This window comes from Rhinopithecus roxellana, chromosome 18, assembly GCF_007565055.1.
Source record: "Rhinopithecus roxellana isolate Shanxi Qingling chromosome 18, ASM756505v1, whole genome shotgun sequence".
Lineage (NCBI taxonomy): Eukaryota > Metazoa > Chordata > Mammalia > Primates > Cercopithecidae > Rhinopithecus > Rhinopithecus roxellana.
The window spans coordinates 51,730,251-51,741,796 of NC_044566.1; the positions used below are offsets into that span (position 1 = coordinate 51,730,251).

At 40.1% G+C, this 11,546-nt stretch overlaps 1 protein-coding gene across 5 annotated transcripts in view; it reads left to right on the forward strand.

Moving 5' to 3' along the window:
- LOC104671104 overlaps positions 1–11,546 on the forward strand; it is a 46,588-nt gene that overhangs the window by 20,849 nt on the left and 14,193 nt on the right. For 4 of the 5 annotated variants that reach the window (XR_004054681.1, XR_004054683.1, XR_004054682.1 and 1 more), the window contains one exon: positions 2,455–2,854. The exons of the other annotated variant lie outside the window; for it this stretch is intronic. The gene's annotated coding sequence lies outside the window, so the exon portion shown is untranslated. Of the gene's footprint in view, positions 1–2,454; positions 2,855–11,546 lie in introns of those variants that run through there. 5 annotated transcript variants of the gene reach the window in all.

An 11,546-nucleotide genomic window follows, 5' to 3' on the forward strand; every position in this document is an offset into this window, starting at 1 on the left:
GGAGACAGAATCCTTGAGTTCATCATTTTCTTTTATCACTTTGTCCACTGAACTGAGGAGCAACCAACCAGCTTCATTATGTTCATTGATTCTCCACATATGGTCAAAGATATGTATAGAGTCACTAAACTCCTTGCCTCTCATGAGTGGTGAATCAGGAGAATCAAATGCATTTATTTTGTATAACTCTGTAAACAGTTTCCGCCAAAAACTATCAGTGTTCTCCATACTATTAGAAGTAGAGACCTTAGCATTTTTGGGTCTAATCATATTAATCAGCCAACCCCGGAGACCCCCAAACCAATAGAAGAACTCCATCCTTTATATTCTGTTCCTCTAGAACCATACTCCCAGTACCAGAATCTAATCTGTATTAGGGTTCTCTTAGAGGGACAGAATAGGAAATACAAATATATACATAAATATACATATATATACATATACATATATAATATATATATATATGAGTTTATTAAGTATTAATTTACACAATCACAAGCTCCCATAATAGGCTGTCTGCAAGCTGAGGAGCAAGGAGAGCCAGTCCAAGTCTCAAAACTGAAGAACTTGGAGTCTAACATTCAAGGGCAGGAAGCATCCAGCATGGGAGAAAGATGTAGGCTGGGAGGCTAGGCTAATCTCGTCTTTTTCATGTTTTTCTGCCTGCTTTATATTCGCTGGAAGCTGATTAGATTGTGCCCACAAGATTAAGAGTGGATCTGACTTCCCCAGCCCACTGACTCAAATGTTAATCTCTTTTGGCAACATGCACACAGACACACCCAGGATTAATACTTTGTATCCCTCAATCCAATAAAGTAGACAGTCAGTATTAACTATGACAGGATTCCTTTGACCCTATGCTGCTCCCAGGTGGGCCATCGCCCCACCCTGCTTTTCTTCATTCTCTGTGGGTCAAGCCATCTCCCTAGTCAGTCTCAATGTGAGAACCCGGATATTTCAGTTGAAGGTGCTGAATTCACTCACTGTTTTCATTCTTTTCCATGAGAGCCATGGACCGCAGCAGCTCTGAATCAGCCATTTTTGCCTCTCTCCCTTGGTTCTGTTTTTTTTTTTTTTTTTTTTTTTTTTTTTTTTTTTTTTTTTTGAGACGGAGTCTCGCTCTGTCGCCCAGGCTGGAGTGCAGTGGCCAGATCTCAGCTCACTGCAAGCTCCGCCTCCCGGGTTTACGCCATTCTCCTGCCTCAGCCTCCCGAGTAGCTGGGACTACAGGCGCCCGCCACCTCACCCGGCTAGGTTTTGTATTTTTTTTAGTAGAGACGGGGTTTCACAGGGTTAGCCAGGATGGTCTCGATCTCCTGACCTCGTGATCCGCCCGTCTCGGCCTCCCAAAGTGCTGGGATTACAGGCTTGAGCCACCGCGCCCGGCCGGTTCTGTTTTTTAAGATAGGGTCTCGTTCTGTCACTTAGATTGGAGTGAAGTAGTCTGATCACAACTCACTGCAGCCTTGAATTCCTGTACTCACACGATTATCCTGCCCTAGCCTCCTGAGTAGCTGGGACTGCAGGCACATGCTACCGTGTCTGGCTAATTTTTAAATTTTTTTGTAGGGACTGGGTCTCATTTTTTGTAGAGCTTGTCTTGAACTGCTGGTCCCATTTTTTATAGAGCTGGTCTTGAACTCCTTCTGCCACAGCCTCCCAAAATGCCAGAATGAGTTGTGTGAGCCATGCTTATACCACTGGGCGTGATGGTGTTTTTTTGTTTTTTGTTTTGATCACAGTGTGCTTCAAGGTAAATACTACTTCAGCATGATACCCATTTTTATAAAGCTTAAAAATAAATATGACAAAATAATATATTTTTAGATATATGTATATTTATACCTACACCTCCCCCCTCTATACATAGATATATATGTAGACTATAAAGAAAAGCACAGGGGTTATGAATATAACCTTCAGAAGAGTGGTCATCTCTGTGGTGAAGCAAGGGGACCGAATCAGAGAAGAAATTCCAGCAGTCCCGTAGCTTCGACAGGACTAGAAATATTTCATTATGCATGAGGTGATGGGTGTATGGATGTTATTTAATTGTTATGCTTCATAATGTAGATGCACATCCCACTTTGAGAATATCTCCTATAGAAACAAAGGACTTGTATTTAAGAATGTGTAAGAAAAAAGAGAAAAAGAAATATAATTACTATATTGAGGTGAGAAAGAAAGAAAAAATTAAAAAGAAAAAGAAATAAGCTTTCCTGTATTAGGCTGACTTATCCCAGAGGCAGCAACAGGCACAGCCTAGACCCAGGAAAAGTCTTGATAATACTATCTAAGAAGCCAGGACACAAGGAATGTTCTGTGGAGACTCTCCTAGCACTCCCTTAACATAGGGAGAAGAAAAACAAATTTTCCTTTCTCTTATGGTATGAGTTTATAGATTCCTGTTCTCTGCAACTAGTGACTTCAAGTATTATTTTATCTAATCAGGGGAGTGAAGGTCATGAGAAGCCTGAGCAGGCCTGAATTACAGCCATCTGAGCACCACAGCGAAGGTTATGAGAGAAATCAGTGCAAGCCTCTTGAGCAAAACCTAGGTAACGGCCATGTGGATTGGTTGGCAATGGTCATGTGTAATCCTAAGTGATTCACCTGTCACAATTTGATTAACTGCTGTTGTTCTGCCTCTCTATCCTTGCTTTCACGCCACTGTAAGCCTGGTTCAAGCTAGCACATCCCCTTTTTGAAGTGTATATAAAAGCTAAGACCTGTCTTTGTTTTAGGCTCAGTTTTTGGATGTTAATCTACTGGGTCTGAGTGCACTCAATAAAGATCCTTTTGCTTTTCCCTGAGGTCTCTCATCCTTCTGATTCCCACTGCAATATAAGCTCCATGTATGTTCTACTTATATATGCTTATCTAAGTGTGATACTTTTTTTTATAAAAGTCAAATTTAATGATTAAATACTATGCGCATGATATAATACACTTCAATAAAAATGATTTATGTTTTAAAACTAGTTTTTTAAACAACTTTTTATCTGAGATGGAGTTTCGCTCTTATCACCCAGGCTGAAGTACAATAGCGTGATCTCTGCTCACTGCAACCTCTGCCTCTGGGTTCAAGCGATTCTCCTGCATCAGTCTTCTGAGTAGCTGGTACTACAGGCACACGCCACCATGCCCAATTTTTGTATTTTTGGTAGAGATGGTGTTTCACCATGTCAAGTCTTTGCTATTGTGAATAGTACTGCAATAAACATACGTGTGCATGTGTCTTTATAGCAGCATGGTTTATAATCCTTTGGGTATATACCCAGTAATGGGATGCCTGGGTCAAATGGTATTTCTAGTTCTAGATCCCTGAGGAATCGCCACACTATTTTCCACAATGGTTGAACTAGTTTACAGTCCCACCAACAGTGTAAAAGTGTTCTTATTTCTCCACATCCTCTCCAGCACCTGTCATTTCCTGACTTCTTAATGATTGCCATTCTAACTGGTGTGAGATGGTATCTCATTGTGGTTTTGATTTGCATTTCTCTGATGGCGAGTGATGATGAGCATTTTTTCATGTGTCTGTTGGCTGTATGAATGTCTTCTTTTGAGAAGTGTCTGTTCATATCCTTTGCCCACTTTTTGATGGGGTTGTTTGTTTTTTTCTTGTAAATTTGTTTAAGTTCTTTGTAGGTTCTGGATATTAGCCTTTTGTCAGATGAGTAGATTGCAAAAATTTTCTCCCATTCTGTAGGTTGCCTGTTCACTCTGATGGTAGTTTCTTTTGCTGTGCAGAAGCTCTTTAGTTTAATTAGATTCCATTTGTCAATTTTGGCTTTTGTTGCTGTTGCTTTTGGTGTTTTAGACATGAAGTTCTTGCCCATGCCTAAGTCCTGAATGGTATTACCTAGGTTTTCTTCTAGGGTTTTTATGGTTTTAAGTCTAATATTTAAATCTCTAGTCCATCTTGAATTAATTTTCGTATTAGGAGTAAGGAAAGAATCCAGTTTCAGCTTTCTACTTATGGCTAGCCAATTTACCCAGCACCATTTATTAAATAGGGAATCCTTTCCCCATTTCTTGTTTTTGTCAGGTTTGTCAAAGATCAGATGGTTGTAGGTGTGTGGTATGATTTCTGAGGGCTCTGTTCTGTTCCATTGGTCTATATCTTTGTTTTGGTACCAGTACCATGCTGTTTTGGTTACTGTAGCCTTGTAGTATAGTTTGAAGTCAGGTAGCGTGATGCCTCCAGCTTTGTTCTTTTGGCTTAGGATTGTCTTGGCAATGCGGGGTCTTTTTTAGTTTCATATGAACTTTAAAGCAGTTTTTTCCAATTCTGTGAAGAAAGTCATTGGTAGCTTAATGGAGATGGCATTGAATCTATAAATTACCTTGGGCAGTATGGCCATTTTCACGATATTGATTCTTCCTATCCATGAGCATGGTATGTTCTTCCATTTGTTTGTGTCCTCTTTTATTTCACTGGGCAGTGGTTTGTAGTTCTCCTTGAAGAGGTCCTTTACATCCCTTGTAAGTTGGATTCCTAGGTATTTTATTCTCTTTGAAGCTGTTGTGAATGGGAGTTCACTCATGATTTGGCTCTCTGTTTGTCTGTTACTGGTGTATAAGAATGCTTGTGATTTTTGCACATTGATTTTGTATCCTGAGACTTTGCTGAAGTTGCTTATTAGCTTAAGGAGATTTTGGGCTGAGACGATGGGGTTTTCTAAATATACAATCATGTCATCTGCAAACAGGGACAATTTGACTTCCTCTTTTCCTAACTGAATACCCTTTATTTCTTTCTTCTGCCTGATTGCCCTGGTCAGAACTTCCAACACTGTGTTGAATAGGAGTGGTGAGAGAGGGCATCCCTGTCTTGTGCCAGTTTTCAAAGGGAATGCTTCCAGTTTTTGCCCAATCAGTGCAATACTGGCTGTGGGTTTGTCATAAATAGCTTTAATTATTTTAAGATAAGGTCCATCAATACCTAGTTTATAGAGAGTTTTTAGCATGAAGGGCTGTTGAATTTTGTCGAAGGCATTTCCTGCATCTATTGAGATAATCATATGGTTTTTGTCTTTGATTCTGTTTATATGATGGATTATGTTTATTGATTGGTGTATGTTGAACCAGCCTTGCATCCCAGGGATGAAGCCCACTTGATCATCGTGGATAAGCTTTTTGATGTGCTGCTGGATTCGGTTTGCCAGTATTTTATTGAGGATTTTCTCATTGATGTTCATCCGGGATATTGGTCTAAAATTCTCTTTTTTGTTGTTGTTGTGTCTCTGCCAGGCTTTGGTATCAGTATGATGCTGGCCTCATAAAATGAGTTAGGGAGGATTCCCTCTTTTTCTGTTGATTGGAATAGTTTCAGAAAGAATGGTACCAGCTCCTCTTTGTACCTCTTGAGAATTCGGCTGTGAATCCGTCTGGTCCTGAACTTTTTTGGTTGGTAAGCTATTAATTACTGCCTCAATTTCAGTGTCTGTTATTGGTCTATTCAGGAATTTGACATCTTCCTGTTTAGTCTTGGAGGGTATATGTGTCCAGGAATTTATCCATTTCTTCTAGATCTTCTAGTTTATTTGTATAGAGGTGTTTATAGTATTTTCTGATGGTAATTTGTATTTCTGTGGGAGAGGTGGTGATAACCCCTTGATCATTTTTTATTGCGTCTATTTGATTCTTCTCTCTTTTCTTCATTATTAGTCTTGCTAGTGGTCTGTCAATTTTGTTGATCTTTTCAAAAAACCAGCTCCTGGATTCATTGATTTTTTTGAAGGGTTTTTTGTGTCTCTATCTCCTTCAGTTTTGCTCTGATCTTAGTTATTTCTTCCCTTGTGCTAGCTTTTGATTGTGTTTGCTCTTGCTTCTCTAGTTCTTTTAATTGTGATGTTAGGGTATCAATTTTATATCTTTCCTGCTTTCTCTTGTGAGCATTTAGTCCTATAAATTTCCCTCTACACGCTGCTTTAAATATGTCCCAGAGATTCTGGTATGTTGTGTCTTTGTTCTCATTGGTTTCAAAGACCATTGGTATTTCTGCCTTCATTTCGTTATTTACCCAGTAGTCATTCAGGAGCAGGTTGTTCAGTTTCCATGTAGTTATGCGGTTTTGAGTGAGTTTCTTAACCCTGCGTTCTAATTTGATTGCACTGTGGTCTGAGAGACAGTTCGTTGTGATTTCTGTTCTTTTACGTTTGCTGAGGATTGCTTTACTTGCAACTATGTGGTCAATTTTGGAATAAGTGCGATGTTGTGCTGAGAAGAATGTATATTCTGTTGATATGGGGTGGAGAGTTCTGTAGATGTCTACTAAGTCTGCTTGGTTCAGAGCTGAGTTCAAGTCCTGGATATCCTTATTAACCTTCTGTCTCACTGATGTGTCTAATATTGACAGTGGGATGTTAAATTTTCCTATTATTATTGTGTGGGAGTCTAAGTCTCTTTGTAGATCTCTAAGGACTTGCTTTATGAATCTGGGTGCTCCTGTATTGGGTGCATATATATTTAGGATAGTTAGCTCTTCTTATTGAACTGATCCCTTTACCATTATGTAATGCCCTTCTTTGTCTCTTTTGATCTTTGTTAGTTTAAAGTCTGTTTTATCCGAGACTAGGATTGCAACCCCTGCTTTTTTTTTGTTTTCCATTTGCTTGGTAGATCTTCCTTCACCCCTTTATTTTGAGCCTATGTGCATCTCTGCATGTGAGATGGGTCTCCTGAATACAGCACACTGATGGGTCTTGACTCTTTATCCAGTTTGTCAATCTGTGTCTTTTAACTGGGGCATTTAACCCATTTACATTTAAGGTTAATATTGTTACGTGTGAATTTTATCCTGTCATTATGACATTAGCTGATTATTTTGCCCATTAGTTGATGCAGTTTCTTCCTAGCATTGATGGTCTTTACAATTTGGCATGTTTTTGTAGTGGCTGGTACCAGTTGTTCCTTTCCGTGTTTAGTGCTTCCTCCAGGAGCTCTTGTAAGGCAGGCCAGGTGGTGACAAAATCTGTCAGCATTTGCTTATCTGTAAAGGATTTTATCTGTCCTTCGCTTATGAAGCTTAGTTTGGCTGAATGTGAAATTCTGGGTTGAAAATTCTTTTCTTTAAGAATGTTGAATATTGGCCCCCACTCTCTTCTGGCTTATAGAGTTTCTGCCAAGCAATCTGCTGCTAGTCTGATGGGCTTCCCTTTGTGGGTAACCTGACCTTTCTCTCTGGCTGCCCTTAACATTTTTTCCTTCATTTCAACCTTGGTGAATCTGACAATTATGTTTCTTGGGGTTGCTCTTCTCAAGGAGTATCTTTGTGGTGTTCTCTGTATTTCCTGAATTTGAATGTTGGCCTTCCTTGCTAGTTGGGGAAGTTTTCCTGGATAATAATCCTGAAGTGTTTTCACTAACTTGGTTCCATTCTCCCTTTCACTTTCAGGTACACCAATCAAACGTAGATTTTGTTTTTTCACATAGTCCCATATTTCTTGGAGGCTTTGTTCATTTCTTTTTACTCTTTTTTTTTCTCTAAACTTCTCTTATTCATTTGATCTTCAATCACTGATACCCTTTCTTCCACTTGATCAAATTGGCTGCTGAAGCTTGTGCATGTGTCACGTAGTTCTCACGTCATGGTTTTCAGCTCCATCAGGTCATTTAAGGTCTTCTCTACACTGTTTATTCTAGTTAGCCATTCATCTAATCTTTTTTTAAGGTTTTTAGCTTCCTTGCGATGGGTGTGAACATCTTCCTTTACTTCGGAGAACTTTGTTATTACCAACGTTCTGAAGCCTACTTCTGTCAATTCATCAAAGTCATTTTCCATCCAGCTTTGTTCCGTTGCTGGTGAGGAGCTGCAATCCTTTGGAGGAGAAGGGGTGCTCTGGTTTTTAGAATTTTCAGCTTTTCTGCTCTGGTTTCTCCTCATCTTTGTGGTTTTAGCTACCTTTGGTCTTTGATGATGGTGACCTACAGATAGGGTTTTGGTGTCGATGTCCTTTTTGTTGATGTTGATGCTATTCCTTTCTGTTTGTTAGTTTTCCTCCTAACAGTCAGGTCCCTCAGCTGCAGGTCTGTTGGAGTTTGCTGGAGGTCCACTCCAGACCCTGTTTGCCTGGGTATCACCAGTAGAGGCTGCAGAACAGCAAATATTGCAGAACAGCAAATATTGCAGAACAGCAAATATTGCTGCCTCGTCCTTCCTCTGGAAGCTTCGTCTCAGAGGGTCACCCAGCTGTATGAGGTATCAGTTCGCCCCTACTGGGAGGTGTCTCCAAGTTAGGCTACACAGGGGTCAGGGACCCACTTGAGGAGGCAGTCTGTTCATTCTCAGAGCTCAAACACTGTTCTGGGAGAACCACTGCTGTCTTCAGAGCTATCAGATAGGGACATTTAAGTCTGCAGAAGTTTCTGCTGCCTTTTATTCAGCTATGCCCTGCCCCCAGAGGTCAAGTCTACAGAGGCAGGTGGTCCTCCTTGAGCTGCAGTGGGTTCCACCCAGTTCAAGCTTCCCACCTGCTTTGTTTACCTACTCAATCCTTAGCAATGGTGGACGCCCCTCCCCAAGCCAGGCATACTGCCTCACAGTTCAATCTTGGACTGCTGCGCTAGCAGTGAGCAAGTCTCCGTGGGCATGGGACCCGCTGAGCCAGGCGCAGGATATAATCTCCTGGTGTGCCATTTGCCAAAACCACTGGAAAAGTGCAAGCAGTATTTAGGTGGCAGTGTCCCGATTTTCCCAGTGCAGTCTGTCACAGCTTCCCTTGGCTAGGAAAGGGAAATCCCCCAACCCTTTGTGCTTCCTGGGTGAGGTGATGTCCAACCCTGTTTCGGCTCACCCTCTGTGGGCTGCACTCACTGTCTGACAAGTCCCAGTGAGATGAACCAGGTACCTCAGTTGGAAATGCAGAATTCACCTATCTGCTGCATCAGTCACGCTGGGAGCTGCAGAGTGGAGCTGTTCCTATTCGGTCATCTTAGAACCAACTTCCTCAAAGAATTTTTTTATTTCTGCCTTAATTTTATTGTTTATCCAAAAGTCATTCAGGAGCAAGTTGTTTAATTTCCATGTAATTGTGTGGTTTTTAGAGATCTTCTTGGTATTGGTTTCTATTTTTATTCAACTGTGGTCCAAAAGAATGATTGGTATGATTTCAATTTTTTTTTAATTTATTGAGTCCTGCTTCATGGTGGAACATGTGGTTGATCTTGAAATATGTTTGGTATGCAAACGAGAAGAATGTATATTCTGTGGTTGATGGGTGGAGTGTTCTTTAGGTTTCTATTAGGTGCAATTGGTAGTCCAAAGTTAATTTCTTTTTTAGTTTTCTGCCTTAATGATCTGTGTAAAGTTATCAGTAGGCGTTGAAGTCCCCTAACTATTGTTGTGTGGCTGTTTTCACAGGTCTAGAAGTGTCTGTTTTATTAACCTGGGTGAGCCAATGTTGGGTGCATATATGTTTAGGATAGTTAAGGCTTCTTGTTGAATTGAACTCCTTATCATTATGTAATGCCCTTTTTTGTCCTTTTTTACTATTGTTGGCTTAAAGCCTGTTTTATCTGTTTTAGGAATAGTGACCCCTGCTCTTTTTTGTGTTTAGTTTGTGTGATAGATCTTTCTTCAACCCTTTACTTTGAATGTATTAGTGTTGTTACATGTGAAATGGGTCTCTTGAAGACAGCAGACAGATGGGTTTTGTTTTTTGGGTTTTTTTTTTTGTTTTTGTAATCCAACTTGCCACTCTGTGACTTTTAAGTGGTGTCTTTAAACCATTTGCCATTCAAGGTTAATATTGACCTGTGACCTTTTCACCCTATCGTGAAATTGTTAGCTGGTATTTTGTACTTTCTATTGTGTGGTTGTTTTATAGGGTCTGTGAGCTATGTACTTAAGTATGTTATATAGCAGGTATCATTCCTTCATTTCCATGTTTAGAACTCCCTTAGGCATCTCTTTTAAGAGTGGTCTAGTGGTAATGAATTCTCTTGGCACTTGCTTCTCTGGAAAAATGTTTTTGTTTTTTTTTTTTTTTCTCCTTCACTCCTGAAGCTCAGTTTGGAAGGATATGAATCTTTTGATTATAATTTATTTTCTTTAAGAATTCTGAAAATAGACCCCCCAATCTCTCCTGGCTTGTAAGGTTTCTGCTGAGAAGTCTGCTCTTATCCTGATGGGGCTCCCTTTGTATGTGAACTGGCGTTTTTCTCTAGTGCCTTTAGGATTTTTTTCTTTAATGGTGACCTTGGACAGTCTGGTGAGTATATGCCTTGGTAACGTTCATTTTTTTGTAGTATCTTGCAGGTGCTCTCTGGCTTTATTGTACCTAGATGTCTACCTTTCTAGCAAGAGTCAATACATTTTCTTGAATTATTCCATCAAATATGTTTTCCAGGTTGTTTTCTTTTTCTCCTTTTCTCTAGGGAATGCCAGTAATTTGTAGGTTTGATCACTTTACATAATCTCATATCTCTGAAAGGCTTTCTTCACTTTTTAAAAATCTTTTTCTTTATTTTTGTCTGACTGCATTAGTTCAAAAGATCAGTTTTCAAGCTCTGAAATTATGTTTTCTACATGGTCCAGTCTATTGATAAAGCTTTCAATTGTATTTTGAAATTCCTTGAGTTTTTTTAATTCCAGAAGTTCTGATTAATTTCTTATTAAGATGTTTATCTCTTCTTTCATTTCCTGGATTGATTTAGAAGTTTCTTTTTGTTGATTTCAACCTTGAATCTCATTGCGCTTTCTTGCAACCCATGCTTTGAATTCTTTGTCATTTCTGAGTTTTCATTTTGGTAGAAAGCATTGCCAGAGAGCTAGTGTGATCCTTTGGTGGTGTCACTACATTCAGATTTCTCATGGTGCCAGAATTCCTGCACTGGTCCTTCTCATCTGGAGATGCTAGCACTTCTAGTTTTTGTAATTATTTTTCTTTGAGTAGAATTTTTTTCTTTCCTTTCCTATGATGATATTATTATTATTATTTCTTCTTCTTCCTCTTCCTCCTTCTCCTCCTCCTCCTTCTTCTCCTTCTTTCTTCTTCTTTCCCTTTCCCTCCTCCCTAGGGGGTGTGACTGTAGAGCATGCTAGATGGCATCTTTTGGCTTTGCTTCTGTAGCCCTATGTGCTTCGGTCAGAAAGTTTTATATTGGGTGTGTGGTTTGACCTACAAGCCAGTAGATGGCACCATGGGTAAGAGCTGGCTGTGGCCAGTGCTGCTGGCTATATACTTGATCCTTGTTTATGGAGAGGAGCTTTCTGTTGCTTCAGGCAATGGGCTGATTCCCAGAGTATACATTAATCTGAGCTCCCTCCTCAGCCTTAGGGGTAGGGGCATTGGGGGTACAACATGGGTGGAGCCAGATGGGGAAGGTCCCCCAATGTTGTCCTACTCTCAGTTCAGATTTGGGAAAATGCCTGCAGCTTTTCCGTGTGTCTTTCCCTCACAAAGTCTCCAATTCTCTCCTCAAATTAGTTCCAGGGCTTGGGAGAAGCCCCAGGTTGCTTGAATCCCCAGTGGAAAGGTAAGACAGAAGGATGTTGTCTGCCTCTCTCACATACTGAGGCTTCACTCTCTTTTATC